The following is a 6,486-nucleotide window of genomic DNA, read 5'->3' as shown; positions in this document are numbered from 1 at the left end:
CTAGCTTGAGCTTGAGCTAGCTAGCTAGCTTGAGCTTGAGCTAGCTAGCTAGCTTGAGCTTGAGCTTGAGCTAGCTAGCTTGAGCTTGAGCTTGAGCTAGCTAGCTAGCTTGAGCTTGAGCTAGCTAGCTTGAGCTTGAGCTAGCTAGCTTGAGCTTGAGCTAGCTAGCTAGCTTGAGCTTGAGCTAGCTAGCTAGCTTGAACTTGAGCTAGCTAGCTAGCTTGAGCTTGAGCTAGCTAGCTTGAGCTTGAGCTAGCTAGCTAGCTTGAGCTTGAGCTTGAGCTAGCTAGCTAGCTAGCTTGAGCTTGAGCTTGAGCTTGAGCTAGCTAGCTTGAGCTTGAGCTAGCTAGCTAGCTTGAGCTTGGGCTTGAGCTAGCTAGCTTGAGCTTGAGCTTGAGCTAGCTAGCTTGAGCTTGAGCTTGAGCTAGCTAGCTTGAGCTTGAGCTTGAGCTAGCTAGCTTGAGCTTGAGCTTGAGCTAGCTAGCTAGCTAGCTTGAGCTTGAGCTAGCTAGCTTGAGCTTGAGCTAGCTAGCTAGCTTGAGCTTGAGCTTGAGCTAGCTGGCTTGAGCTTGAGCTAGCTAGCTTGAGCTTGAGCTAGCTAGCTTGAGCTTGAGCTAGCTAGCTAGCTTGAACTTGAGCTAGCTAGCTAGCTTGAGCTTGAGCTAGCTAGCTAGCTTGAGCTTGAGCTAGCTAGCTAGCTTGAGCTTGAGCTTGAGCTAGCTAGCTTGAGCTTGAGCTTGAGCTAGCTAGCTAGCTTGAGCTTGAGCTAGCTAGCTTGAGCTTGAGCTAGCTAGCTTGAGCTTGAGCTAGCTAGCTAGCTTGAGCTTGAGCTAGCTAGCTAGCTTGAACTTGAGCTAGCTAGCTAGCTTGAGCTTGAGCTAGCTAGCTAGCTTGAGCTAGCTAGCTAGCTTGAGCTTGAGCTTGAGCTAGCTAGCTTGAGCTTGAGCTAGCTAGCTAGCTTGAGCTTGAGCTAGCTAGCTAGCTTGAGCTTGAGCTAGCTAGCTAGCTTGAGCTTGAGCTTGAGCTAGCTAGCTTGAGCTTGAGCTTGAGCTAGCTAGCTAGCTTGAGCTTGAGCTAGCTAGCTTGAGCTTGAGCTAGCTAGCTTGAGCTTGAGCTAGCTAGCAAGCTTGTGCTTGAGCTAGCTAGCTAGCTTGAGCTTGAGCTTGAGCTAGCTAGCTTGAGCTTGAGCTAGCTAGCTTGAGCTTGAGCTAGCTAGCTTGAGCTTGAGCTAGCTAGCAAGCTTGTGCTTGAGCTAGCTAGCTAGCTTGAGCTTGAGCTTGAGCTAGCTGGCTTGAGCTTGAGCTAGCTAGCTTGAGCTTGAGCTAGCTAGCTTGAGCTTGACCTAGCTAGCTAGCTTGAACTTGAGCTAGCTAGCTAGCTTGAGCTTGAGCTAGCTAGCTAGCTTGAGCTTGAGCTAGCTAGCTAGCTTGAGCTTGAGCTTGAGCTAGCTAGCTTGAGCTTGAGCTTGAGCTAGCTAGCTAGCTTGAGCTTGAGCTAGCTAGCTTGAGCTTGAGCTAGCTAGCTTGAGCTTGAGCTAGCTAGCTAGCTTGAGCTTGAGCTAGCTAGCTAGCTTGAACTTGAGCTAGCTAGCTAGCTTGAGTTTGAGCTAGCTAGCTTGAGCTTGAGCTAGCTAGCTTGAGCTTGAGCTAGCTAGCTAGCTTGAACTTGAGCTAGCTAGCTAGCTTGAGCTTGAGCTAGCTAGCTAGCTTGAGCTTGAGCTAGCTAGCTAGCTTGAGCTTGAGCTTGAGCTAGCTAGCTTGAGCTTGAGCTTGAGCTAGCTAGCTAGCTTGAGCTTGAGCTAGCTAGCTTGAGCTTGAGCTAGCTAGCTTGAGCTTGAGCTAGCTAGCTAGCTTGAGCTTGAGCTAGCTAGCTAGCTTGAACTTGAGCTAGCTAGCTAGCTTGAGCTTGAGCTAGCTAGCTTGAGCTTGAGCTAGCTAGCTAGCTTGAGCTTGAGCTTGAGCTAGCTAGCTAGCTAGCTTGAGCTTGAGCTTGAGCTTGAGCTAGCTAGCTTGAGCTTGAGCTAGCTAGCTAGCTTGAGCTTGGGCTTGAGCTAGCTAGCTTGAGCTTGAGCTTGAGCTAGCTAGCTTGAGCTTGAGCTTGAGCTAGCTAGCTTGAGCTTGAGCTTGAGCTAGCTAGCTTGAGCTTGAGCTTGAGCTAGCTAGCTAGCTAGCTTGAGCTTGAGCTAGCTAGCTTGAGCTTGAGCTAGCTAGCTAGCTTGAGCTTGAGCTTGAGCTAGCTGGCTTGAGCTTGAGCTAGCTAGCTTGAGCTTGAGCTAGCTAGCTTGAGCTTGAGCTAGCTAGCTAGCTTGAACTTGAGCTAGCTAGCTAGCTTGAGCTTGAGCTTGAGCTTGAGCTAGCTAGCTAGCTTGAGCTTGAGCTTGAGCTAGCTGGCTTGAGCTTGAGCTAGCTAGCTTGAGCTTGAGCTAGCTAGCTTGAGCTTGAGCTAGCTAGCTAGCTTGAACTTGAGCTAGCTAGCTAGCTTGAGCTTGAGCTAGCTAGCTAGCTTGAGCTTGAGCTAGCTAGCTAGCTTGAGCTTGAGCTTGAGCTAGCTAGCTTGAGCTTGAGCTTGAGCTAGCTAGCTAGCTTGAGCTTGAGCTAGCTAGCTTGAGCTTGAGCTAGATAGCTTGAGCTTGAGCTAGCTAGCTAGCTTGAGCTTGAGCTAGCTAGCTAGCTTGAACTTGAGCTAGCTAGCTAGCTTGAGCTTGAACTAGCTAGCTAGCTTGAGCTAGCTAGCTAGCTTGAGCTTGAGCTTGAGCTAGCTAGCTTGAGCTTGAGCTAGCTAGCTAGCTTGAGCTTGAGCTAGCTAGCTAGCTTGAGCTTGAGCTAGCTAGCTAGCTTGAGCTTGAGCTTGAGCTAGCTAGCTTGAGCTTGAGCTTGAGCTAGCTAGCTAGCTTGAGCTTGAGCTAGCTAGCTTGAGCTTGAGCTAGCTAGCTTGAGCTTGAGCTAGCTAGCAAGCTTGTGCTTGAGCTAGCTAGCTAGCTTGAGCTTGAGCTTGAGCTAGCTAGCTTGAGCTTGAGCTAGCTAGCTTGAGCTTGAGCTAGCTAGCTTGAGCTTGAGCTAGCTAGCAAGCTTGTGCTTGAGCTAGCTAGCTAGCTTGAGCTTGAGCTTGAGCTAGCTGGCTTGAGCTTGAGCTAGCTAGCTTGAGCTTGAGCTAGCTAGCTTGAGCTTGAGCTAGCTAGCTAGCTTGAACTTGAGCTAGCTAGCTAGCTTGAGCTTGAGCTAGCTAGCTAGCTTGAGCTTGAGCTAGCTAGCTAGCTTGAGCTTGAGCTTGAGCTAGCTAGCTTGAGCTTGAGCTTGAGCTAGCTAGCTAGCTTGAGCTTGAGCTAGCTAGCTTGAGCTTGAGCTAGCTAGCTTGAGCTTGAGCTAGCTAGCTAGCTTGAGCTTGAGCTAGCTAGCTAGCTTGAACTTGAGCTAGCTAGCTAGCTTGAGTTTGAGCTAGCTAGCTTGAGCTTGAGCTAGCTAGCTTGAGCTTGAGCTAGCTAGCTAGCTTGAACTTGAGCTAGCTAGCTAGCTTGAGCTTGAGCTAGCTAGCTAGCTTGAGCTTGAGCTAGCTAGCTAGCTTGAGCTTGAGCTTGAGCTAGCTAGCTTGAGCTTGAGCTTGAGCTAGCTAGCTAGCTTGAGCTTGAGCTAGCTAGCTTGAGCTTGAGCTAGCTAGCTTGAGCTTGAGCTAGCTAGCTAGCTTGAGCTTGAGCTAGCTAGCTAGCTTGAACTTGAGCTAGCTAGCTAGCTTGAGCTTGAGCTAGCTAGCTAGCTTGAGCTAGCTAGCTAGCTTGAGCTTGAGCTTGAGCTTGAGCTAGCTAGCTTGAGCTTGAGCTAGCTAGCTAGCTTGAGCTTGAGCTAGCTAGCTAGCTTGAGCTTGAGCTAGCTAGCTAGCTTGAGCTTGAGCTTGAGCTAGCTAGCTTGAGCTTGAGCTAGCTAGCTAGCTTGAGCTTGAGCTAGCTAGCTAGCTTGAGCTTGAGCTTGAGCTAGCTAGCTTGAGCTTGAGCTTGAGCTAGCTAGCTAGCTTGAGCTTGAGCTAGCTAGCTTGAGCTTGAGCTAGCTAGCTTGAGCTTGAGCTAGCTAGCTAGCTTGTGCTTGAGCTAGCTAGCTAGCTTGAGCTTGAGCTTGAGCTAGCTGGCTTGAGCTTGAGCTAGCTAGCTTGAGCTTGAGCTAGCTAGCTTGAGCTTGAGCTAGCTAGCTAGCTTGAACTTGAGCTAGCTAGCTAGCTTGAGCTTGAGCTAGCTAGCTAGCTTGAGCTTGAGCTAGCTAGCTAGCTTGAGCTTGAGCTTGAGCTAGCTAGCTTGAGCTTGAGCTTGAGCTAGCTAGCTAGCTTGAGCTTGAGCTAGCTAGCTTGAGCTTGAGCTAGCTAGCTTGAGCTTGAGCTAGCTAGCTAGCTTGAGCTTGAGCTAGCTAGCTAGCTTGAACTTGAGCTAGCTAGCTAGCTTGAGCTTGAGCTAGCTAGCTAGCTTGAGCTAGCTAGCTAGCTTGAGCTTGAGCTTGAGCTAGCTAGCTTGAGCTTGAGCTAGCTAGCTAGCTTGAGCTTGAGCTAGCTAGCTAGCTTGAGCTTGAGCTAGCTAGCTAGCTTGAGCTTGAGCTTGAGCTAGCTAGCTTGAGCTTGAGCTTGAGCTAGCTAGCTAGCTTGAGCTTGAGCTAGCTAGCTTGAGCTTGAGCTAGCTAGCTTGAGCTTGAGCTAGCTAGCAAGCTTGTGCTTGAGCTAGCTAGCTAGCTTGAGCTTGAGCTTGAGCTAGCTAGCTTGAGCTTGAGCTAGCTAGCTTGAGCTTGAGCTAGCTAGCTTGAGCTTGAGCTAGCTAGCAAGCTTGTGCTTGAGCTAGCTAGCTAGCTTGAGCTTGAGCTTGAGCTAGCTGGCTTGAGCTTGAGCTAGCTAGCTTGAGCTTGAGCTAGCTAGCTTGAGCTTGAGCTAGCTAGCTAGCTTGAACTTGAGCTAGCTAGCTAGCTTGAGCTTGAGCTAGCTAGCTAGCTTGAGCTTGAGCTAGCTAGCTAGCTTGAGCTTGAGCTTGAGCTAGCTAGCTTGAGCTTGAGCTTGAGCTAGCTAGCTAGCTGGAGCTTGAGCTAGCTAGCTTGAGCTTGAGCTAGCTAGCTTGAGCTTGAGCTAGCTAGCTAGCTTGAGCTTGAGCTAGCTAGCTAGCTTGAACTTGAGCTAGCTAGCTAGCTTGAGTTTGAGCTAGCTAGCTTGAGCTTGAGCTAGCTAGCTTGAGCTTGAGCTAGCTAGCTAGCTTGAACTTGAGCTAGCTAGCTAGCTTGAGCTTGAGCTAGCTAGCTAGCTTGAGCTTGAGCTAGCTAGCTAGCTTGAGCTTGAGCTTGAGCTAGCTAGCTTGAGCTTGAGCTTGAGCTAGCTAGCTAGCTTGAGCTTGAGCTAGCTAGCTTGAGCTTGAGCTAGCTAGCTTGAGCTTGAGCTAGCTAGCTAGCTTGAGCTTGAGCTAGCTAGCTAGCTTGAACTTGAGCTAGCTAGCTAGCTTGAGCTTGAGCTAGCTAGCTAGCTTGAGCTAGCTAGCTAGCTTGAGCTTGAGCTTGAGCTTGAGCTAGCTAGCTTGAGCTTGAGCTAGCTAGCTAGCTTGAGCTTGAGCTAGCTAGCCAGCTTGAGCTTGAGCTAGCTAGCTAGCTTGAGCTTGAGCTTGAGCTAGCTAGCTTGAGCTTGAGCTTGAGCTAGCTAGCTAGCTTGAGCTTGAGCTAGCTAGCTAGCTTGAGCTTGAGCTTGAGCTAGCTAGCTTGAGCTTGAGCTTGAGCTAGCTAGCTAGCTTGAGCTTGAGCTAGCTAGCTTGAGCTTGAGCTAGCTAGCTTGAGATTGAGCTAGCTAGCTAGCTTGTGCTTGAGCTAGCTAGCTAGCTTGAGCTTGAGCTTGAGCTAGCTGGCTTGAGCTTGAGCTAGCTAGCTTGAGCTTGAGCTAGCTAGCTTGAGCTTGAGCTAGCTAGCTAGCTTGAACTTGAGCTAGCTAGCTAGCTTGAGCTTGAGCTTGAGCTAGCTAGCTAGCTTGAGCTTGAGCTAGCTAGCTAGCTTGAGCTTGAGCTTGAGCTAGCTAGCTTGAGCTTGAGCTTGAGCTAGCTAGCTAGCTTGAGCTTGAGCTAGCTAGCTTGAGCTTGAGCTAGCTAGCTTGAGCTTGAGCTAGCTAGCTAGCTTGAGCTTGAGCTAGCTAGCTAGCTTGAACTTGAGCTAGCTAGCTAGCTTGAGCTTGAGCTAGCTAGCTAGCTTGAGCTAGCTAGCTAGCTTGAGCTTGAGCTTGAGCTTGAGCTAGCTAGCTTGAGCTTGAGCTAGCTAGCTAGCTTGAGCTTGAGCTAGCTAGCTAGCTTGAGCTTGAGCTAGCTAGCTAGCTTGAGCTTGAGCTTGAGCTAGCTAGCTTGAGCTTGAGCTTGAGCTAGCTAGCTAGCTTGAGCTTGAGCTAGCTAGCTTGAGCTTGAGCTAGCTAGCTTGAGCTTGAGCTAGCTAGCTAGCTTGAGCTTGAGCTAGCTAGCTAGCTTGAGCTTGAGCTAGCTGGCTTGAGCTTGAGCTAGAT

Source organism: Convolutriloba macropyga, unplaced genomic scaffold, assembly GCF_964194025.1.
Source record: "Convolutriloba macropyga unplaced genomic scaffold, txConMacr16.3 SCAFFOLD_1426, whole genome shotgun sequence".
Taxonomy (NCBI): Eukaryota; Metazoa; Xenacoelomorpha; order Acoela; family Convolutidae; genus Convolutriloba; species Convolutriloba macropyga.
The sequence above is the reverse complement of the archived record's forward strand: the minus strand, read 5'-3'. Positions refer to the sequence as shown.